Here is a 25,654-nt window from a genome sequence, read left to right on the forward strand (position 1 = left end):
AAGCAGTCGTGTTCCATCCAGCACACTGAATAGTTTCCTCTCCAGTCTGAAAGCTGTTGAGTGATATTTACGTAATATGATGCGGAAACGTTGCGAAACTATGAAGGAAGAGACAGAAATATGCGTCAGCTTGTTTCGACAAGGAAAACGTTTTCAAGAAATCTGAGAAACCGTTGGTAGACCTACAAGTACAATGAAGAATATTGTATACAGGTTTAATAAGAGCAAGAAGTACGAAAACAACTCACAAAGTGGTCGTCCTGAGAGAAACGACAGCTACTTCGAAAAATCATCAAAAACCCGAAGCTGAGCGCTCCACATCTTGCTCTTGCTTTTCATCTGCTTACAGGAAGGTCTGTTTCAGCACAGACTGTAAGAAATATGCTTCATGAAGCTATGTGTGGAGGCCGAACAGCCTGTAGAAAGCCGTACCTCAGTAAGATCAACAGAAGAAAGCGACTTGCATTTGTAACGGAACACAAATCTGATGGGTTTGATTCCTGGGAAAAGGTTGTATTTACCGACGAGAGTCGATTTGAGCTGTTTAAGTCTAAAGGGCGCGTAACAGTGTGGAGAGAAAGAATTGTGAATTTGAAGAGAGAAATATAACAGAGTCAGTGAAACATGGAGGAGATTCAGTACGTGTGTGGTGGTGCATGAGTGCAAATGGTGTGGGTGTCGCCATTCATGGCATTATGAACCATAACTCCTACGTAAATATTCTAAAAACACATATATCCAGTAATGTGAATCATATGGGTCTTAATGGAGATTATACACTACTGGCCATTAAAATTGCTACACCAAGAAGAAATGCAGATGATAAACGGGTATTCATTGGACAAATATATTATACTAGAACTGACATGTGATTACATTTTCACGCAATATGGATGCATAGATCCTGAGAAATCTCTAGCCAGAACAACCACCTCTGGTCGTAATAACGGCCTTGGTACGCCTGGGCATTGAGTCAAACAGAGCTCGGATGGCGTGTACAGGTACAGCTGCCCATGCAGCTTCGACACGATACCACAGTTCATTAAGAGTAGTGACTGGCGTATTGTGACGAGCCAGTTGCTCGGCCACCATTAACCAGACGTTTTCAATTGGTGAGAGATCTGGAGAATGTGCTGGCCATGCCAACAGTCGAACATTTTCTGTATCCAGAAAAGCCCGTACAAGACCTGCAACATGCGGTCGTGCATTATCCTGCTGAAATGTAGGGTTTCGCAGGGATCGAATGAAGGGTAGAGCCACGGGTCGCAACACATCTGAAATGTAACTTCCGCTGTTCAAAGTGCTGTCAATGCGAACAAGAGGTGACAGACGTGTAACCAGTGGCACTCCATACCATCACGCCGGATGATATGCCAGTGTGGCGATGACGAATACACGGTTCCAACGTGCGTTCACCGCGATGTCGCCAAACACGGATGCGACCATCATGATGCTGTAAACAGAACCTGGATTCATCCGAAAAAATGACTTTTTGCGATTCATGCACCCAGGTTCGTCGTACACCATCGCAGGCCCTCCTGTGTGTGATGCAGCGTCAAGGGTAACCGCAGCCATTGTCTCGGAGCTGCTGCTGCAAACGTCGTCAAACTGTTCGTGCAGATGGTTGCTGTCTTGCAAACGTCCCCATCTGTTGACTCAGGGATCGAGACGTGGCTGCACGATCCGTTACAGCCATGCGGATAAGATGCCTGTCATCTCGACTGCTAGTGATACGAGGCCGTTGGGATCCAGCACGGCGTTCCGTATTACCCTCCTGAACCCACCGATTCCATATTCTGCTAACAGTCATTGGATCTCGACCAACGCGAGCAGCACTGTCGCGATACGAAAACCGCACACGCGATAGCCTACAATCCGACCTCTATCAACGTCGGAAACGTGATGGTACGCATTTCTCCTCCTTACACGAGGCATCACAACAACGTTTCATCACGCAACGTCGGTCAACTGCTGTTTGTGTATGAGAAATCGGTTGGAAACTTTCCTCATGGCAGCACGTTGTAGGTGTCGCCACCGGCAGTGTACTGTGAATGCTCTGAGAAGCTAATCATTTGCATATTACCGCATCTTCTTCCTGTCGGTTAAATTTCGCGTCTGTAGCATGTCATCTTCGTGGTGTAGCAATTTTAATGGCCAGTAGTGTATTTTCACACAAGATAATGATCCAAAACATACGGCTCTAGGTACAGAGCTGTGTCTGCTGTATAACACGCCCCACTGGATGCAGACACCACCACAATTCTCAGACATTATTCCTGTCGAGAACTTGTGGCATTTACTCGACAGAAACATCAGGAATCGTCAGATATCCAGTAGAAATGATATACAGATCGCGTAAAAGTACAGTGCAAACAACAGACTCTCTGGTGAAATCCGTGCCAAGAAGAATGCAAGGGATTATAAAGAGGAAAGGCGGAGGAGGCCCTGCTAACAACAACATTCTCTCTTCAAAGTGTGATTTTCAGTACTGTAGACGATTACTTACTTTGCGTCTTCCATTGCTTGTCTTTACTTCTGAATGCTTAACTATGTTCATTTACATAGAAATCTGTGCTTCTTTATTGTATTCTCGTTTTCATTGATCAATAAGGACGTCCTTGTTCCTGCTTTATTTCAATCCGCTAGTTCTCCACCCTTGATACACCCTTATACAGACAATTATGTATTAGACGAATATTTTGTGGAGTAACTGTGTATCAAACAGAGAGCTGTCATTGAGTTTCTTTTTGACGGAAAACCAGAGCATCGCAGCTATTCACAGGCACTTGCAGAGTATCTACAGAGACCTGGCAGTGAACAAAAGCACGGTGAGTCGTCATCTCAACAAGGTCTCGCAAATTTGTCCAATCTTCCACATGCCGGCCGGCCGCACTCAGTTGTGACTCCTGCAACGTTGAAACACACACGCATTCGAGGTGATTGACGGAACACAATCAAACCCCTCGCTCTTCAGCTGTTTGTAGTGCTGGCACACTCGTCCACCAGCTGGGGTGCCCACTGGCTTCCTTATCGAATAACAGAAGAGCGTAAAGAGCAACGAAGGACCATCTGTAGGGCATTGCTGGCTCGTTACGAGGCTAATAGCGACAGCTTTGTGTCGAACATTGTCACAGGCGATGAAACACGGGTTCATCACTTTGAGCCGGAAGCGAAACTGCAATCCATGGAGTGGCGCTACACCACTTAACCTCCGAAGAAGTAGTTCAAAGCCGTACCCTACGTCGATAATGTCATGGCGACCGTATAGTGGGACTTTGAAGGGGTTATTCTGTTTGATGCTCTGCCTCTTGTTGCAACGATCGGATCTGCAGTGTACTGTGCTACCCTCAGAAAACTGATGAAACGACTTCAGCGTCTTCGTCGCCACAAAAATGCAAACGAACTTCTCCATGACACCGCAGGGCCTCACACAAGGTTGCGCACCCGAGAGGAGCTCAAGAAACTTCAGTGGACTATTCTTGCTCATCCACCCTACAGCCCGGACCTCGCACTTTCCAGCTGTTTCGCCCAATGGAGGATGCACTCCATGGGAAGCTGTACGTGGATAATGGGGAGGTTTTTGACGCAGCAGGTCATTGGCTCTGACCTCGACCAGTAGAGTGATACCACGCAAGCATACAGCCCTCCCACTAAGGTGCACCAAGGCCGTCACATTGAACAGAGACTATGTTGAGAAATAGAGTGTTTTAGTCAAAGGAGTGGGGAATAATTCTTTCTTTCTTTCTTTGTCTGAGCCTTGTCCCATTGATACGCAGGGTCGTACATGGTTAATCGGATACGGCATGTTAAGTTTAAGGGGTGGCCGGATGCCCTTCCTGGCGTCACCCCATAGCCCCCCCAGGAAGGAATCAGTGGACCCCAGCTGTCTGTGTCTAATATAAGCCATGGAATAGTGCGAATGTGTTGCAAATGTCTGCGAGTCGTGTAACTGAGGCGAAGCGTGGGGACCAGCCCGGTGTTCACCTAGGGGGATGTGGAAAACCGCCTAAAAATCCCATCCAGGCTGGTCGACACACCGGCCCTTCGCCGTTAATCCGCCAGGCGGATTCGATTCGGGGCGGCGCGCCTACCCGAGTCGAGGGTGCCTATTCTGTATCTTTCCGCCATTGTGCCGATCGTTTCGGTACTCAAGAGCACCGAACGGTCTAGTACTCTATTTAATGTCCCATCTTTATTGAGTATGCATTTCGGTAACGATACCGTTCGGGTCTAGAGAACCGAAGCGCTGTTGTCGGTTCGCGTCGCGCAAGCCAATCAAAAGCAAGCGGCCGCACATCCGCGCATGCGCACTGCAGCTCGCACAGCGCCACGAACACGAAGCGGCTAGCAGACGACACAGGCGCGATATTCTTCCAAGTACCGAACTTGCGTTTTTGCAGTACGAAGTGATGCTAAAATACCAGCGGAAATGTAGGACGAAAATGAGGTTAGTAGGTCACAGTTCAGTGACACTGAAGGAGCGTTAAGGATTGCTATTGTGATTGTCGTTTGTGGTTATTTTATTTGAAACAAACACAGCAACCCTGGGTATGGAGAGGCACTTATTGTTGAACAGTCTAAAAATATTACTGCGGAGATCTTTCATCTGTCTACCGTTGTTGAGGATTCGATCGCAGATAAAGACTTGTGACAAGCAAGATTATGAAGATGACTGCTGCTACTTACTTTCCCAGTAATTTAAGTTGTGCTCTTAGATTCCTGTCTAACTGCATACTCGGAAATCGCTACATATTCGGAAAAAATGGTGAATTATTTGTGACAAGAAAAAAATATAAAGGTTACTGTCGGTTGTTTCATTCACAATTATTTCATCTCCAACAATTTCATATTTCGTATTTTAAATACACAGAAGTAACGAAATCATTACTGAGGAAATGCGCTCTTACATGTAAGTAATATTGCAGAAAAATCTTAACTTACACGAATAACAATGTCTCAACACGTGTTGCATATATGAAGAGGGAAAAAAAATTTTTGCACCCATCCGTGCCCGAACCCGTGCCCTTTCGTATAGCAATCCCGCGCTAACCACTTTTTTTTTTGTTGATCTCATTTTGTTCTATGTTGTTTGTTGAATTTGTTGTCCGCCCCGGTAGCCGAGTGGTCAGCGTGACAGACTGTCAATCCTAAGGGCCCGGGTTCGATTCCCGGCTGGGTCGGAGATTTTCTCCGCTCAGGGACTGGGTGTTGTGTTGTCCTAATCATCATCATTTCATCCCCATCGACGCGCAGGTCGCCGAAGTGATGTCCGCAGCTCGTGGTCGTGCGGTAGCGTTCTCGCTTCCCGCGCCCGGGTTCCCGGGTTCGATTCCCGGCGGTGTCAGGGATTTTCTCTGCCTCGTGATGACTGTGTGTTGTGTGACGTCCTTAGGTTAGTTAGATTTAAGTAGTTCTAAGTTCTAGGGGACTGATGACCATAGACGTTAAGTCCCATAGTGCTCAGAGCCATTTGAACCATTTGCAGGCTTTCACAGTCTGCTTTCGGCTGCGGTGGGGCGAGGACGTCCGCTGCGCCCCGCCTTGCGCGACCGTGAGCGCTTACTTGTGTTTACTTTCGCGCGGCGCGAGTTGTATTTTTTCCACGTTCAGTCCGATTATGGCACACACATGGCGCCACTATACGATCAAAATTACTTTTCAACCAGATCATGCGCGTCCTCGAGCCTATGAAATAGAACAGTTCATACGCGACGATCTACGTTTAGATCCGGCGACTGTCGTCGGAATACATTTTTCTATAACGGCGAGCGTGGTTTATGTGAAAATGACCAGTGCAGAGGTCTGCGCGACAGTGGTGTCTAAATACTCGAACTCACTCAGATTCAAACATTCTGACGGGCATATCGGTGCCGTGACGGTGGATCATGCAGGCATGGGCCTAAGGACTGTTAGGGTTTCTGAGCTCCCCTTCGAGGTCCCAGAGGAAGTTGTCAAGGACGCCTTCCGACCATATGGCAATGTTATCAGCCACGTTGCAGAAAAGTGGCAAACTTTCTCGACGTACAAGGTCTACAATGGTGTGCGCCAAATTAAACTTGAGCTCAAGAAACATGTGCCGTCCTATTTGAACATCGGTGGCTGTCGTGCAATCATCATGTACGACGGTCAACCGCGTACCTGTTCCGGATGTGGGCAGGAAGGCCATGTTCGATCGAGCTGCTTACAACGTAGAATTACGCAGATACCGCTGGGAGACTCCGCTTCCCCGACGGGGACGACAATCCTGCCCCTCACGTACGCTCAGACGACGATGCGCACCCTAGATGAGGACGAAGCGGGCGATCAGATACTTCCAAAGTCGTCAGAAGTACCAAGGGAGGAAGAGGAAGGACCCCCTATACCAACCCATATGTCGCCCCCTCCACAGCAACAACAGCAGCAACAGTCCCACGGAATCCAGACGCAACATCACATTCAGAACGCGATGGGCGTGGACGCGAACATTGTCCCGACCGCGGCTTTCCTAGCGGAAGGTGATACGACGCTGGATTGCCTCCCACATTCGGATACGGATGTCCACGTTCGAAAGCAACGTTCGCCTCGACGACGCAAGCGACGTCGGCGGACCCCTTCTGACGATTGCCTCCTCCACACGGCCGGTCAAGAAGGTGACATCTCATCCGACGGCATGGATAATGCGCCTGCTGAGGATCTAAGTGGTGTAGACGGTTCACTTGCCCATACTACTAGTGCCCAGTTACAACTTGCACCACAGATGCAGCAGGTCGCGTCGGTGGATGGCGCTCCGTCTACCTCTGCCAAAGACGACGTACGTGAGAAAGATTTGGGTGCCGATCAGCTACACAGCATCGTGTTGCACCCACTGTGGTCGGCCGATGTTGAGGAACTTCCTGGAGAGGGAACGGGTGACAGAGGAGGGGGTGGCATTGGGGATGCCCCTCCTGGCGGCAAAGACTCATAATTTGTAACGGGTTTGGTGGGTCCGGCATCTCTCGCGGTTATTTTTGATTGCCATGGCGTCTACCCTAGGTGAAGAGACTAGGCAGCACACCTTTCGCCTTGCCACCATCAATATCAATGCGATAAGGGCACCACACACACACTGACAATGCTCAAACGCATGCTCGATGCGGCGGACATCGACGTGGCCCTCTTACAAGAAGTATGTGTCGCTAGTTTCCCTGACTTCTACGGATATGCCGCCCACATCTCCCACGCCTCTTCTACCGATTGTCGCGTGGCTGTTCTGCTACGGGACGGCTTGGCGGCTACGGACGTACTGTACTTACCGAGTGCAAGAGCCATGGCAGTAACTGTCAACGGTGTCCGACTCATCAATGTATATGCCCCTTCAGGATCAGGGAGGCGGAGAGATCGGGCCCGCTTTTTTTCGGAAGATATTACGCGTCTATTTATGGGCCACATAGACGATATGGTGATCGGAGGAGATTTTAACTGTACATTATCTCCACCTGATCAGCAGCCACATCACGTTCCGTGTGCGGAATTGGAAATGCTAGTGCGTGACCTCCACCTGATTGACACGTGGCGCCCCATCCATGGCCCAGCTCCTGGTTACACCCATTATACAAGCCATTCATCAAGTCGGTTGGACAGGATTTACGTCACAAGCACCCTTTCGACGGCGACGAGAGGAGCAGAGCTCTGGCCCACTGCATTCACCGACCACACAGCCTATATTTGCACCATTGCCCTCCAACCTGCACGTGTGTGACGCAGTAGGCACCCCTGGAAACTGAACGTCGCCCATCTGGACGAGCCGGCATGTAAAGGTGCTATCGAAGAGTCGTGGAACGCGTCCTTACAGCGTCGTGGTCGTTACCGATCGACCCTCAGTTGGTGGATTGAATGTGCGAAGCCTGCTCTTAGGCGCACCTTCATGGCTTACGGCCGGGAAGCGGCGGCATGGAGGAGGAGCACGGAAAACTTTTATTACACCGTCCTACGGGAATGTCTTGCTATGGAGCCCTCACCTGACAGGCAGATCATAGTCATTCGCGCGAAAGCGCAGCTCGTCTCCTTAGCACGCCATCATTTACAAGGCGCTGTTATACGGTCGCGTGCTCCCGACATGTTACAATCAGAAAGGCCATCTATGCACCACGTGCTCCTAGAACGCAGGAGGCGCAGTAGGGCACTGGTAACCGACATGATAACGGACGACGGACGACACGTGGCAGAACAAGCAGATACAGCAGAAGCCTTCTATGGGCATTACGCTCAACTTTATTCAGCAGTGCTCCCTGATATGGCGACGGTAGACACCGTTTCAGCACATGTCCACGGTACAGTTCCACCAGACATGGTACCGACTTTACTGGTAGAAGTGACAGAAGAGGAAGTGCTCGACGCCATTGGTAAAGGTGCTCCCCATAAATCACCAGGAATCGATGGATTACCATTAGAGTTCTATCGAGCATTTAAACAACTGTTGGTACCGTGTTGGGTTGAAATTTGTCAGAAATTGATGTCCCTAGGTATACCGTTGCCTGCACCGTTCTTGGAAGGACTGATTGTCCCCATCCATAAGCCGCAGGGACGGAATCATGTCCGCGATTATCGCCCCTTAACGTTACTGAACAGCGACTTCAAGATCTTCTCGAGGCTGCTATCAGAACGTCTTCGCGCCACACTATTGCACGTCCTGTCCAGCGATCAGATGTCCTTGGGGGGACCCAACAACATCAGAACTGCGTTATGTCGTTACAGAGATCTCATCTCCCTTGCACGGGTGAGACGTTTGCCGGCAGCCCTGGCGTCTATCGACTTTAGCCAGGCTTTTGACCGTGTGGGCCACACTTTCCTCACGGCCGTTCTGCGGCGCATGGAATACCCCGACCCCTTTATCACAGTGTTGACACGCCTACTACATGGTGCAACTTCTCGAGTTCTTGTCAATGGAAGACTGACGGCACCCATGCCGATCCGCCGATCAGTACGACAGGGATGTCCATTATCAACATTGTTATTTGCATTGGCCTTAGAACCCTTGTTGTGTGGTCTCCGAGACAGGCTCACTGGGATACAGTTCGGCGGCTCCATCTATCGCTGCACCGCATATGCGGATGATTTGATGATCGTCATACGTGGAGCTGACGATATGGCCGCGGCGTTGGACTGGATTGCAACCTACGGTACAGCTTCTGGTAGCCAAATCAACGTTGACAAGTCTGTCGCCTTGCGCATCGGGATTGGGCTACCGCAGGAACACATTGCCCCCTTACGCTTCAGTGATACTGTCCGCTGCTTGGGCTTAGATTTCATGAACGACGTGCGACGCGCGACGACGCTCAATTATCGACGCCTTCTTAACAAAATTAGGGCCGGAATTGCAAATCAGCGCTTGCGATCCCTCAACATCGTTCAGCGGGCGTATTATGCCAATGTATACCTTGCGTCCCGCATACCGCATGTCGCCCAAACGCTACCCATTCCGCAACCCTTGGCTCGTAGCATTATGGCAGCCCTGGGGTACTTCGTCACCGCTGGTATGTTACTGAAGATCAGATACGTATCTCTTACCCTCCCCAAGGAAAAAGGTGGTCTCGGCCTAGTTAACGTCCATGATAGGGCCATTGCCCTCTATGTTAGCTCACATTTATGTCTGCTGCGCCGTTGTCCTACGAGCCTCACGAGTCTGCTTCTGACGGCGCTACGACCTGCTTCAGTAAGAGCGCCGGTGCCACTACAGGACATCCCAGCGCCCCTCTTTTATATACGACGTTTCTATTTAGAACAAAGTTATTGCAGTGTAGCGCTCACGACACCACAAATGGCCACAACTCGACGCCTATATCATGACATGCTGCAACGCCGCCCCCTAAATGTGGTCGAACTAAAATATCCTGACGTACGGTGGCGCGTGGTGTGGAAGACTGTACACGATGCCATGCTTGATTCCGATGTTGTTTCCCAATGGTACGTAGTCGTTAATGGGAAGCTGGTGACGCAAGAACGTCTCTACAATATCCACATCGCAGAATCTCTCAATTGTGTGGGTTGTAATACAGTAGATTCTGACGAGCACCACCTCAGCTGTGGAGAGGCGGAACCGGTTTGGCACCTAGTGCGGCAGATGCTGGCTTATCTCTTGCGGGTTAGGCCGGAGCATATATCTGCACGCACGTTATTGTTTCCGGATGAGACATTTTACCCCAAGACTCGAACCAACTCCGTCACCTGGATACGTGGACATGCGGTCCATTACCTCTGTCGTGTCGGACACAAGAATTTCCTTGACTTCTGGCTCTATTTGCAAGAAAGACATCATGCTATTTCCGGGCATACCAGATATCGACAGTGCTTCGCAAACTACCTATGGAGTGCCTTTCACAGCCCGCCGTGCAGCTGGAATGTTCCAGGCAGTGGCAGATGAGGTCAGAACGAACTACAAACGAGCATATACTGAACAATCTTCATCAGTGGGCGCAGTCGCTGAGAAGCCTAACTACGATGTGGAAGCTTTCTTTTCATGTTATTTATGTTTCCTATCTTCGATGGTGTCTTCATTCTGTTTTAGTTTTCCAGGCTTGATTAACTATGACTGTTCGCACCTTGGTATCTATATACATAAAAAAGATTAAAAAAAAAAGGGGGCAGGAGACCTGCTTTCGAATCCAAATAAATACACAAGAACAAAATAAGAACTCAATGAACAACAAATAAAATATAATAAAGTATTATACCCTTTCCTTTCTCCTTTTATTTTTGTAAAAAGTTCAGAGGCATCTTTAATTTTCGTTCGTTGGCGGAACCTGAAGTGGTGGCGAACGGACGTCCTAGTTAGCTTCAGGATGAAAGTGGCGGTGGCACTAGCTTTGTTTTTGTTTTTAGGCTAGACAGGTTTTTGGGGGTAATATGGGTGATAAGGGCCAACGCCTGAAGTGGAAGAGGTAATTTAAAAAAAAAGAAAAAAAACAAAAAAAACACAAAAAATTAAAAAAATGTGGCGTCAAATCGAAAGACCTGCACCAGGCGAACGGTCTACCCGACGGGAGGCCCTAGCCACACGACATTTCCATTTTATTTCTTGAATTTGTTGACTACGTTAAACAACAACTACGCGCGGCTGAATTCTTGTACTATTGCGGAGGAACGTAGGCTGACTTCGTTGCCAAACGATGCTGCGTAAGTCAGAAATGCGTAATAGTTTGGAAGGTTTCTAATATCAGGCTGCACATAATTGCTTTCCATTGATACTTGTAAGTTGTAAACACGTTTCGATAATTACTAACTAAATCATTTGTGGGGGAAAAGTACACAAAGTCACTAGTAACGTCATTTCACACTCATGTAATATACGTAAGCAGAGCCGATGTCTTGCTATTTAATGATCTTTAGACTCTTATTTGCATTAAAATAACACATATTTTGAGAGAATATTGACCGAAAACGTTTTCTTTTTGGATGTAATCATTCACAGTAACAAACTAATCGTATTTCTAACAAAGGAAAATAATCTATTATGAACTAACTTTCCAACCGGATGCGTCCTCTGGTGATTCTTTAGTAACACAATCACTAAATCCAAAGCTAAAACTGCTAAATTATAGGTGTACATAAACCACAGCTCACTGATCGACAGGGCCACAACGAAATCCAAAACCTCTCAGTACAATTGTCGTAAAATCGGTGGGAGGACCGTTCGGTATCAGAAGCTTACTGAATAGCATATTTCGATAAAGAACCGAAAATGACGTCACTACCGAAACGAACCAACTACACCGATCGATATGAACGATACTGGATAGGGCCCCAGGAAACAGCGCGTTAGCGCGCTCGGCTACCCTGGCGGATCAAAGGAGTGGGGAATAATGTGGAACATCCAAATTCTGAATAAAACCATCCTGCTTTCAGAGAAAAAGCGTGTTGCATTACTTATTGGGGTGTGGTAGGAAACTTGGGAGGGCGTCGCGCGGGTTGTGAGTGCGGCTGGCTCGTGCGCCAGCGGGTCGGGCGCACAGACGACCTCTGCAGTTGCGGTCTTTTTCCGCCTCGTCTGCGGCGCGTCTGCCGCCCAGAATAGCTCCGGGCCCGCCCCTCCCCCCTTCCCCCTGCCCGCCACTCTCACTTCCCCTCCTCCGCCCCAATGACTGCATCTGTCGCGAACAGCCGCTGCTGTGACATCACAGACTCCGTCGATACGGACTGCGCTTGACACGCGACGACCTGGTCTCACGGTAAACGATTCCCCGATTCTGTGACACAGTTACTTTGCGGTTATCTAGCAACAGGCAGCCACGACCGCTGCAGCTTCTTCGTAGAATTATGCAACCAGTGTACTCGCTTGCGTATTCTTATGTGGGGAGCACAGGTTTATAGGGTAGCGTAGAGAAACGGAGAAATCAGAAAAGTAATTATCTAAGTACACATGAATTTTTAATTTACAACTTTTTAGATCGGACAAAAGAAGTTTAAAAATAAGTTCTCCTTGCCGCTTACAGATTCCTAGCCACACACGGATAGGCCTTAAAATTTATGATCGTGAATTTTTTTAATGACGAAGAAAATATTTTTAGGATTTAAAACAAGAAAAGTGGGTTGCACACGATAGATAATAGTAAGGAAGTGCTATTCATGCATCAGTTCGTAAGTAGTGTACTAGTAAGGAGGTGAATTATACATGCATCAGTTATGCACTGAATGGGCCCTAGTTTCTCGTTTAAAATCTTTCAAGTATTTTCACAGCTGTTAAAAATTCAGACACATATTTTCAAGACTGCCTGTTTATGGCAAAGACAATTTGTTTCATTCTTCCGAGTCCAAATTAAAAATTGATATATCAAAAATTGATTTTTATTTAACTCTATATCTACATGATTATTCTGCAGTGCACAATTTAGTGCCTGCGAAAGGTTTTATCGACCCACCTTCAAGCTATTTCTGTGCCGTTCCGCTCTCGAACAGCTTGCGGTGAAAACGAACACTTAAATCTTTCCCTGTGAGTTCTGGTCCCTCTTAGTTCATCACAATGGTCGTTCCCCTATGTAGGTACGTGTCAGTAATATATTTACGCAATCGAAGGAGAAATTTAGTGATTGAAATGTCACGAGATGATCCTGCCACAAAGAAATACAGCTTTGTTTTAAATGATGGCCCCCTCCCCCCAATTCGGGTATAATATCCGTGACACTATCGCACATATTTCGCGATAATAAAAAATGCGCTGCCCTTCTTTGAACTTCTTCGATGTCCTCCGTAACTCTCATTTGCTGTGGATCCTACCCCTAACAGCAGAACTCCAGAATAGGCCGGTAGTGTCTTTAGTACACCCATTGCATTTCCCAAGTGTTCTGCCAATGAAATTCAATCTTTGGTTTGCTTTCCCCACATCATGACTGTGTGATCGTTAGCATTTAAGTTATCCATAACTAAATTCGTAAATTAATATTTTCTGTTTATAGTTTTATGTGTCACAAATCTTTCGATTGATTTGAAACATTTTCATGAAATTACAAAAGAGACATGTGATATGGCAAATGTCTGGTTTATTTCAGTTTCCGTTCACTCAACCAATATATTGCTTCCTTCTACATATACCTCGCGAAGACATGAAGGAACAAATTAGAGACGTTAGAGCTCACATTGGAACTTAGCAACAGTTGGCGCATATCATTCGCGACTGGAACACGAAAAGTGTGAAATGGCAGTCGTACCGAAAGTACCCTCCACCATTCACCAGACAAAAAAAGCTCGCTAACGTTGCACTGTCACCCAGTTCTGAGCTGTATGGATGGTTCCAAGTCTCGAGCTCATTGGGAAGTTATTTTATAATCAACTGCAAAATTTTACTGAACAGGCAGACGGATAGACAGGCAGACAGACAAAAAAGCGATATCCATCTCCTCTTTCCCGTTTCTCTGCTCAGCAGTGCAGAACACACTCGCCCTGCGGGGCAGCAGAGATGTCAGGCGCTACCAGCCTTTTCCACCCCCACCCCTATTATATACACACATCAAAAAAAGCTTTGCATCAGCCCCACTCCCAGAACTTCTGAAGATAGACGTTGACTGTGGATATTGCATCACAGACACAGTGTCTTTGACTGTTAAAAGATGTCACTAAATCCACCCAAAGATCTAAACAATGATGCATGGGCAGTGCCTATTAGACGGAGGGGCTCCAACCACGACACCATGCAGTGCGGTACAGATGGACCCAATAACATGCCGAATGGACCGCTCGGGATTGGCATCACATTCTCTTCACCAATGAGTGTCGCATATGCCTTCAACCAGACAATCGTCAGAGACGTGTTTGGAGGCATCCTGGACAGGCTGAACGCCTTAGACACACTGTCCAACGAGTGCAGAAAGGTGAAGGTTCCTGCTGTTTTGGAGTGGCATTATGTGGGGCCGACGTACGCCGCTGGTGGTCATGGAAGCGCCGTAATGGCTGTCCAATACGTGAATGGCATCCTCCGACCGATAGTGCAACCATATCGGCAGCATATTGGCGAGGCTTTCGTCTTCACGGACGACAGTTCGCGCCCCCATCGTGCACATCTTGTGAATGACTTCCTTCAGGATTACGACATCGCTCGACTAGAGTGGCCAGTATGTTCTCCAGACAAGAACCCTATTGAACATGCCTGTGATAGATTGAAAAGGGCTGTTTATGGACGACGTGACGCACAAACCACTCTGAGGGGTGTACGCCGAATCGCCGTTGAGGAATGGGACAATCTGGACCAAAAGTGCCTTCATGAACTTGTGTATAGTAGGTCATGACGAATACAGACATGCATCAATGCAAGAGGACATGCTACGGGGTATTAGAGGTACCGGCGTGTACAGCAGTCTGGATCACCACCTCTGAAGGTCTCGCTCTGTGGTGGTACAACATGCAGTGTGTGGTTTTGATGAGGAATAAAAAGGGCGGAAATGATTATGTTGATCTCTATTCTTATTTTCTGTACAGGTTCCGGAACTCGCGGAACCGAGGTGATGTATAATTTTTCTTATGTGTGTATATTACCAATTTGCAGACTAAGTTATAACGCTCTGCTGCTGAAGTGCCCCGAACCGAGGCGTGTAACATGGTATTGCGTTACGTAAATATGTGTATGAGAGCCCCTCAAAAAAGTGAAAGCACAAAGTCGAATTCTTCATCCACACATGGAACACTCTCTCCTTCGGTATGACGGTGCCGGACAATATACGAGCATTGCAGCATCAGCAACAATCGTATGCTTTCGATTCACTGTCATCGATGATCCTCGCTACAGTTCCCATTTAGTGATGAAGCGGTGCAAGCAGAGGTGAGGTTATGGCTGTGTCAGCACTATCAAATATTCTACAGTGACGGTATCTACAAACTGGTCTCTCGTTGGCAGAAAACTTTTTGTCGCCAGAGTGATTATGCTGAGAAACAAATATATATCCGTGAATAATATGGAATGTTAATAACGTTCGTTTTGTGAAATTTAAAATTTTCCCGGCGAACTAAATATTCAAAAATAATTCGGGCTTGCAGCCGGTCGTCGTTAGCTTCAATCCACGATATTTCGACTGGACAACTGCCAGCCATCCTCAGGTGAGCCATCGAAGACTGACGTAGACGCCCTCCGTTCCGTAATATATAGCGTGCAGCGAGTATTCCGCGCATGTGTGAAAATCATATGGACAGACGAACCACACCGCCCGCCAGCAGCAGATTGTCATGCGAATTTCCACTGATTCTTTTATGACAAAGTCCCAAAAGGATGTTGCTGTGGCCAAAATTGTTGTCTTGTCATACTCCATTGAGTATCCAGTGTAGATGCAATGCTCAGCAATTGCAGACTTGCTAGGTTGCGACAGGCGAGTACAGCTTTGATGTTCAGTGCAACGTTCTTCTACTGTTCGCAGTGTTTGTCCTATATATGACATGCCACACTGACAAGGTATTTTATAAATTCCCGCCTTCCGCAATACCAGATCGTCTTTCACTGATCCCAGCAGGCCGGAAATCTTCGATGGTGGACGGAAAATCACTTTCACTTCGAAACCGTGGAGGATTCTTGCAATTTTGAAGGAAATGTTGCCAACAAAGGGAAGTAAAGCTGAATATTTAGTAAGCGTGCTATCTTGTTTCTCCACCCCCTGTTTCTTTGGCTTAATTGCAAGTGCCTTGCTGCCGGGTAGAATATCCATTCTCTTTGAAAACCCTCTTCAGATGGCCAAGCTCTTCAGGCAAACTATCTGCATCTGACATTACATGACCTCTGTGTGCAGGTGTTTTATGTACACACATTGTTTGCGATGGGTGACGGCAGCTGGACGAATTTAAATACAAATCAGTATGTGTGGGCTTTCGATAAACCGAATGCCCCAGAGAGCCAAAACTCTTCCGTCTAACTAGCACATCCAAGAAAGGGAGGCAATCATTTTTCTCTAATTCCATAGTAAACCGAATATTCTCATGAATGGAGTTGAGGTGATCTAAATATTCCATTAATTTTGCTCTTCCTTTGTTGGCAACATTTCCTTCAAAATTGCAAGAATCCTCCACGGTTTCGAAGTGAAAGTAATTTTCCGTCCACCATCGAAGATTTCCGGCGTGCTGGGATCAGTGAAAGACGATCTGGTATTGCAGAAGGCGGGAATTTATAAAATACCTTGTCAGTGTGGCATGTCATATATAGGACAAACATTGCGAACAGAAGAACGTTGCACTGAACATCAACGCTGTACTCTCCTTTTGCAACCTAGCAAGTCTGCAATTGCTGAGCACTGCATTTCCACTGGACACTCACTGGAGTATGACAAGACAACAATTTTGGCCACAGCAACATCCTTTTGGGACTCCGTCATAAAAAAATCAGTGGAAATTCGCATAACAGACAATCTTATCAACCGTGACAATGGCTACCAGCTAGATAATGCGTGGAACCCCGTCATCTTTGAGATCTGCTCCAGACGAAGACGTCAGAGTACTCTGACGGCCGCGGCAATTGACAACGCCGGAGACAGCTGAGTTCTGCAGTTCCACCAGCGAGGGCGCTGCCGGCGGGCGGTGTGGTTCGTCTGTCAATACGATTTTGACGCATGCGCGGAATACTCGCTGCACGCTATATATTACGGAACGGAGGGCGTCTACGTCAGTCTTCGATGGCTCACCTGAGGATGGCTGGCAGTTGTCCAGTCGAAATATCGTGGATGGAAGCTAACGACGACCGGCTGCAAGCCCGAAATCTTTTTGAATAATGGTCGTTTTATTTAAAAAGCTTTAAGAGTTTTCACATAAAAATTTCGAGGCATCACTTTTCAGAGAGCCCTCATTTTTGAAGAGAAGAACATTGTTAGTTACTTAAATTCTTTCAGTTTTAATAAATTCTTTTTTTCTTCAATAATTTCTTTCTGTGAGCTATAATGACTTCTGTCATTTAATGAATTGTGTTCCTTTTGTTCCAGGTAAGTTCCGAACGCTGAAGTTACTGACTGCCATGGACACTCGTTGCTGGTGGAAAAGACGCAGATCCGCGTAAGTTTTTGCCAGAAAATAAAAGTTTTGAAACCTCTCTCTCTCTCTCCTGCTCTTCAGAAGTTCCCTGGCGTCGCGTGAAATCACACGCGCGTTCACGGCCAGGTTCCGAGTACTGTTGGCGAAGCGCCGGGCGTGGTGGTCCACGGGTTTACTCGCAAACCTTCACCTGCGGGCCCCGATCGGTTCTGTGCGCTGTTGCTCCTCGCTTTGACCTGCGAGACAGGTTTCAACTTCTCACAACTGCCAAGCTAATGATTAAAAGACCTGCACGCATCTTCCGAGCGAGGTGGCGCAGTGGTTAGCACACTGGTTTCGCACTCGGGAGGACGACAGTTCAAACCTGCGTCCGGCCATCCTGATTTAGGTTTCCGGTGATTTCCCTAAATCGCTCCAGGCAAATGCCTGGATAATTCCTTTGAAAGGGCACGGCCGATATCCTTGCCCATCCTTGTCACAAGCCGAGCTTCTGCTCCGTCTGTAATGATCTCGATGTCGACGGAACGTTAAACCCAATGTTCCTTTTCTGCGCCTATGAAACTTGGTAGTCAAGGGAAGGCAGGATTCGGTTATGATTCTGGACGGCGCCGTAATCAGTTACTATTGGTTGCCTTTTAGAGTTACACACAATGTATTTTAAAGAGGTAATTCCAGACTCAACAGTAAATAAAAATACCACACGTTATTAATGAAGGAGTAAACAACTGTGTAAATAATAGTGTTTCCAGTGAGTTACAATGTAGCAAATCACCATTAAATACAGATACAGCAGATAATGTTTTAAAAGCAAGCCACTGTGATCTGGACAGAAGACCTTAGACGCCAGGAATCGCAATAAATTAAGAATTGCTTTAAACTCGCTGCAACTTACAAATTACAGGTGCTGAAATATTAAAGGTAAGTCGCCACAAACACAGCAGAAGGCATCAGACGCCAGGAAAGGCAGTAAATAAGGTTTTAAGGCGTACTGCTAAAATACAAATATCAAATTAGAATTTTAAGGCAAATGACCACAATCACTGCTGAAGGCCTTACACGCCAGGAACGGCAATAATATAAAAATTTAGAAACCTGCTGTAAAACAGCAAATATAGTAGCAAAGGTTAATTAAAAAATAAGCAACTGATTACCAAACGGGTGAAATAAGATGATGATAAACTTTGTAACACAACACTTCACATCCACTGAACACTACACTGCTAGATTTATTCCAGAAGGCGACCAGAACTATTAACTAGACATGTATAACCTTTAATGTAGGCATTACAAGGTATTGTAATAAATAATACAATAATAAAACACAAGGACCAGTTCATAAGTTCCTTAAAGGGTACTGAGGCAGATTATACCCGCAGAAGGCGTGGGCTGAAGGAGCGTTACACTGAATTACTGGCGATCAGATATCCATTTAGAACACACATGTCTTACAAGAACCAAGGGGCCACAGACAGTGCTCCAGGAATTGACCTCTGAGAAGGTCCGGCAACAAACACTTTCGCGAGCGATGAAATGGGCTGCCAAGAGTTGCATTCACTTCACAAGATGGTAACTCAGACTCGTGGCAGTCTAACGAATGACTAACCTTGCTGAAGCTACCTGACGTCCGATAAACCAAATGCAACGATGGAACAATACGCCAAAGCCGGAACCGGAGGTCTGCACGACGTCCCCTTAATACTGTCTTTAGAGCACCCGGAACGAGAAAGGAATCACTTCCACCAGAGTAGAAGAATCACCAACCGGCCTGCAATCTAGAAAGCTGTCAAAACTACACGCCTTAGTGGATAGCAGTGGCAAGGTGAGGAAACGTACACTGCCGTTACATACACTAACCCCCAGGACAGGTAACTGGGGCGTTAGCGGCCACCAGGTGAGATAAACTACCGCTGGTTAAACTTAAAAAACTGTAACAAGTTGAACGCAGTAAATAGTAATAAGGAGTCGAGGAAAGCTCGCTGGATCCGGTCTACGACGAGGTCGTGCACCCTCGTGACCACAGCCCTTCCATGGGGCAGTCCATGCGCGCCGCCAGCGGTCCCGGCATGTTCTCGCACTGTGCGGACCTGGCTCCTCCTGAGTCCCCAACCGAACTGGCCCACTCACACGACACGGAAAAACAACGACGTCGCCCCAAATATAGGGCAACAGATAGTACATATCGATAACCGCCGCTGCTGCCACTAGCGGATAGGCAACGCTTGCGAAACCGAGTGGCGCCAGTCAACAGGAGAAGAAGACAAACAACCGCAACCATACCAACTAAATGATACCGTTTGGCCTCCAACAGAGCACGGAAACCTACAAATAGCACCAACGCGAGCCATAGCACGGCTCAACCTACTTGACTAGTTTAAAGAAAGATTCCGAGACCCGCCCACTGGACTGGTAACGTACACAGTTCTAGCGGTTTAGTAATACGCACGACGACCTTACGAACCTGCAGTGATCTCACGTATTCTGAAGCTATTATAGTCGGAGTCATGAACGATGGCGGATTGTACTGCGCTCCTACGTCAGTCACGCATTCTCCGACAGCCAATTAGCTTTCATTAGCGTTCTGAGTGCTCTTCTGTGAATGTCGTGGCCAGTGCGAGCATTGAAAGTGATTGTAGCAAGTTGCAGTCGAAACCGGTTATGCTCATATTAAGTCGAAGGGTCCCGACGGTTTACGGTCGTTACAGCCAATAGTCCTGGGTTTATGCTTGTTTTTTGATAAAAATTTCGTATCTGTAAATTTCAGGCTACCGTAGAGTTAACCCTTAAAAAACGCAGAAATACAGCGCACCGACGGTATTTACAGTGCAGTATTTGTGGAGAGGGACTGACGATGAATTTTGTTCAAAAATGTTCAAATGTGTGTGAATTCTTAAAGGACCAAACTGCTGAGGTCATCGGTCCCTAGACTTACACAAAAATGGTTCAAATGGCTCTGAGCACTATGGGACTCAACATCTTAGGTCATAAGTCCCCTAGAACTTAGAACTACTTAAACCTAACTAACCTAAGGACATCACACACTCCCATGCCCGAGGCAGGAATCGAACCTGCGACCGTAGCAGTCCCGCGGTTCCGGACTGCAGCGCCAGAACCGCTAGACCACCGCGGCCGGCCTAGAGTTACACACTACTTAAAGTAACTTAAACTAACTTATGCTAAGGCAAAAACACACACACACACACACACACACACACACACACACACACACACACACACACACACGCCCGATGGAGGACTCGAACCTCCGGCGGGAGGGGCCGCGCAGTCCGTGACATGGCGCCTCAAACCGCGCTGCCACTCCGCGCGGCATGAATTTTGTGATTTTGAAGTACGTGCAGCAGTAAAATGCCAGGAAAATGTAAAAACCATCAATAAGTGACGAAAGAAGTAGCAACAATGTAAATTGTTCAATAATATCGAACACAGTCTCGGATAATGAATGAGATAAATTGTTGAACATGTTTAAAATGTACTGTAAGTGCTGTGTAGCATAAAAGTCGTCAATGACACTCCCGGTTAACTGTGTTACAAAATTTAGTCAACAGTACCGAAATGAAAAGACGGTATTCTATACATACATTACACGAAAGCCTACACCTCTTATGTGTCTCTTTAAACTTTCTAGAAATGAAAATATCTAAAACACACAACCACAAAACATGAATAACGAATACATTATTGTTCTACTTATGTACTTTGAGAAAAGTTGTTTATGTTTTTAACCAGCTGCTTCAACTTTAAAATGCGGTACAGTAACACATACGTCAGTATGGTGTCCTGCTTAAGGTAGTCATTTATATTTTCTTGCATTTTGTGTCTAAGATGTGCGTACGCATTTTACGTTTCACGATGTACTCCTTTTGACCCCCCCCCCCCCCCCCATGAACCATGGACCTTGCCGTTGGTGGGGAGGCTTACGTGCCTCAGCGATACAGATGGCCGTACCGTAGGTGCAACCACAACGGAGGGGTATCTGTTGAGAGGCCAGACAAACGTGTGGTTCCTGAAGAGGAGCAGCAGCCTTTTCAGTGGTTGCAGGGGCAAACAGTCTGGATTATTGACTGATCTGCCCTTGTAACACTAACCACAACGGCCTTTCTGTGCTGGTACTGCGAATGGCTGAAAGCAAGGGGAAACTACAGCTGTAATTTTACCCGAGGGCATGCAGCTTTACTGTATGGTTAAATGATGATTCCCCCCCCCCCCCCCCCCCCCCCTTTGGGCCTTTGGGTAAAATATTCCGGGGGTAAAATAGTCCCCCATTCGGATCTCCGGGCGGGGACTACTCAAGAGGACGTCGTTATCAGGATGAAGCAGCTTGCACAGGGTAGAGTAGCATGGAGAGCTGCATCAAACCAGTCTCAGGATTGAAGACAACAACAACAACAACAACAACAACTCCTTTTGACGCCTGATTTAAAACCGTCCTGCAGAAAACAAGAATTTGAAAATAGGCTTTACATTGTAGTTAGAAATTCCCAAATACGTAACAAACAAAACTGAACATTGGACGTTACTGCCGATATATTTCTCCGAAAATGAAATAAAAATACGTCGTTTCATACGATAAGTCACAATAAGCCATGTCGCACTAAGCGCTTTTTTTAAAATGTAGCGCCTACGTAGGATTTAGACGGGACCGCTAGATTTCGCTGTTGCAGCTTGTGCGCTGGTAAAAGCGATGTCGCTATTAAAAATATCGACTGTGTTTAGAGATTTTTATTCCGTTTGTTGCAAGTGGCCATCACTGATGTTGGCGGTGAGTGACACATTCTACATAAGTAAGCAAGACACATAATCTGCAGGATGCACGCTTTCTTCAAGCGGAAAGCACGTATGCACGTATCGCAACTGTGGAAAACGGAAACAATGCAATCCTCATGCCTCGACCTGCGCGGACGCCCATCGTACGTGAATCGGACCGTAGTGTAGCCACGGCTCCCGAAGGAAAAACAGAAGTTTCTTTTGGCAGTCGAAACGTTTTAGATACTTTTTTTCTGTGTCCAGAGAAAATCCACATCCCACATTTTCCCCCTCCGACAATTCTGAACCATCCCTGTTTTAAGTCTTTTACTGTATATGCCACGGCGATAAAGCAGGAAACACAGGGGGTTGTGAAAATATCATGAAGTGTGAAATGAAAGCCAATATAGCGCATCCACAACGTATAAACTGTGTAAAGAATAGCAGATGACAGTGTTTACTTTTGATAAACTCAACAGACTCTGTCGCAATAAACATACTAAGCGCCGCCAGAAAGAAAATTGACCGACTCTTTTCTCTCGTTGCACAAGAAGAAATTCTTAATTTCAGAATATAATTCAATAGTTAAAATATTAACTTGCTTTCTTACTTACTGAAAGGCTCTTGTCGTTGACGGTCGCTGTGGCCAAGCGGTTCTAGGCGCTTCAGTCTGGAACCGCGTGACCGCTACGGTGGCAGGTTCGAATCCTGCCTCGGGCATGGATGTGTGTGTGATGTCCTTAGGTTAGTTAGGTTTAAATAGTTCTAAGTCTAGGGGACTGATGACCTCAGAAGTTACGTCCCATAGTGCTCAGAGCCATTTGAGCTCCTCTCGTTGAATTGTTAAGTAAATACGTAAGAGTTTTCTAGCGGCCATAAGCCATTGCAGGTCATTGCTGGATCGCGGCCGTAAACCACAAATAGCTTTATATTTGTGTAATTATCTGCGGGCTTCACCTGTCTTCGAGAGTAATATCATTGGAATAAAAACCAGTAGAACATTAAGCCTTTTAATGATACCTTAAAATGTGAGTGCTCAGGGATATCTTTTTTTACTGACGTAATAAAATGCTCTGACTTGGATTTCGTTTAACGAAATCTGATAACAATGAATGTTTCGTTAAAGCATTAACTTGAAGACAGATACTGAATAGATAGCCGAAGTGCATTCATTCTGGATGCCTAAATCATAAGAATTACTTCATTGCAATATTCTTTCGTTACGTGAGTGTTTATATTGGCAATGCCTCTCGAAAGTGTACGTTGTGTCAGGCAGACATAAACGATTTCATACTATTGACATCCCATACCGAAGCTTTATCAGATATATTGGTTCGGAATATTAATTTTACCAACATGTCAAACTATTAACAGTGACAAATGCAAGGCAGTGTTCTATGCTTTCTCGCTGTATTCATTTCATTGTTTTCACACGCTGAACAGCTGCGGCACGAGTGTATGTAAATCATTACAGGCAATTCTGAGCGCGCAACCACCAACCAAGTAAGGCCAATTCTAAAATATTACATTTAAAATAAATTCAAATAAAAAATAAACACTAAGAGTGGGAAGGCCACTAACTACGAGGGGCGTTTGTAAAGTCCGTGCAAAAATAAAAACTACTTAGGTGTTTGAGGGTAAACCTTTTTTATTTTTCGACATAGTCTCCTTTTAGACTTATACACGCTGTTCTAATTTGTTGATCCCTTCCGAATAATAGGAAGTGTCCAAGACTGCGAAATAGCTATTAGTTGCTGCAATCACTTCCTTGTTTGAATAAAATCTTTGTCCCGACAGCCATTTCTAGTAGCCCGAGGGAGCCAAGTCTGGAAATAGGGGGGATGTGAAACGAGTTGGAATCCTATTTCCATTAATTTTGCGACCACAACTGCTGAGGTGTGCGCTGGTGCATTGTCGTGATGGAAAAGGACTTTTTTGCGGTCCAATCGCCGGCGTTTTTCTTGCAGCTCGGTTTTCAAACGGTCCAGTAACGATGAATAATATGCACCTGTAATAGTTTTACCCTTTTCCAGATAGTCGATGAGGATTACCCCTTGCGTATCCCAAAAGACAGTCGCCATAACCTTTCCGGCCGAAGGAACGGTCTTCGCCTTTTTTGGTGCAGATTATCCCTTGGTAACTCATTGTTTAGATTGTTGTTTGGTCTCAGGAGTATAGTAATGTATCCATGTTTCATACACAGTGACGAAACGACGCTTAAGGTCCTGCGGATTCTTCCTGAACAGCTGCAAACCATCCTTGCAACACTTTACACCATTCCGTTTTTGGTCAAGCGTGAGCAATCGCGGAACCCATCTTGCGGATAGCTTTCTCGTGTCCAAATGTTTATGCAAAATATTATGTACCCGTTAATTCGAGATGCCCGCAGCACTAGCAATGTCACGCACCTTAACTGTTCTGTCATACATCACCATATCATGGATTTTATCAATGATTTGTGGAGTCGTAACCTCCACAGGGCGTCCAGAACGTTCAGCATCACTTGTGCCCATATGGACACTCCGAAATTTTCAAACCACTTATAAACCGTCCTAATCGAAGGTGCAGAGTCACCGTTATGTTTATCAAGCTTCTCTTTAGTCTCCTTGGTTCTAGGCGCGCAGTTCGGAACCGCGCGACTGCTACGGTCGCAGGTTCGAATCCTGCCTCGGGCGTGGATGTATGTGATGTCCTTAGGTTAGTTAGGTTTAAGTAGTTCTAAGTTCTAGGGGACTGATGACCACAGCTGTTAAGTCCCATAGTGCTCAGAGCCATTTTAGTCTCCTGAGGCGTTTTGCCTTTCATAATCACCACACGAAATTATTCTTCGTCCATTTTTTGACAATCACTCGACTTCCTAGATTCACACGAATGCCAGACAGAAAGAAATAGACCAATATGGCTGAAACTTGGTGTGCGTTCTTTCCAAAGATGCTACTAACTAAACATGACTTCGATGTGTGCCGGTGGTGCCATCTCTCGGACTTTTTACGGACTTTTCAAACGGCCCTTGTACGTGCAAAAAGTCCAGCCATTTCTGAGATACTTGGCAGTTGCTTCACGATGGAAGATTAGACTTTGTTAGTGATGTGCAGTGTAGCCTCTTATTGTAATGTCTAACATCCACATTCTTGACATCTAACTGCTGTGGAAGTCTCCTGAATGTTTTGGGGTGAAAGGTCTGGAAAGGAAACGGTATGGGAAAGAGATAGGAAGTAAGTAATGACTTGCAGCCGCACAGGGCGCTGCGGCAATGCAATGGCGAAAGTTGAAAATTCGTGCCGGACCCTGATTCGAGTCCAGATACCCTGCTTCTGTAGAACGTTTGCCTTTACCGACTCGGCTATCCGGTCACACTTCCCCTCAGAACTAAATTCCCAACTTCCCACTCGCCGCACAGCGACGACCACCGCACGTTAACCCCGTACTCGCAGATTTCTGATTCCCG

General features: G+C 46.5%; 1 protein-coding gene across 1 annotated transcript in view; it reads left to right on the forward strand.

Moving 5' to 3' along the window:
• Positions 1–25,654, forward strand: part of LOC124716995 (RAC serine/threonine-protein kinase) — a 694,752-nt gene that overhangs the window by 127,541 nt on the left and 541,557 nt on the right. The gene's annotated exons all lie outside the window — the stretch shown is intronic.

This window comes from Schistocerca piceifrons, chromosome 9 (genome assembly GCF_021461385.2).
Source record: "Schistocerca piceifrons isolate TAMUIC-IGC-003096 chromosome 9, iqSchPice1.1, whole genome shotgun sequence".
NCBI classification, from domain to species: domain Eukaryota; kingdom Metazoa; phylum Arthropoda; class Insecta; order Orthoptera; family Acrididae; genus Schistocerca; species Schistocerca piceifrons.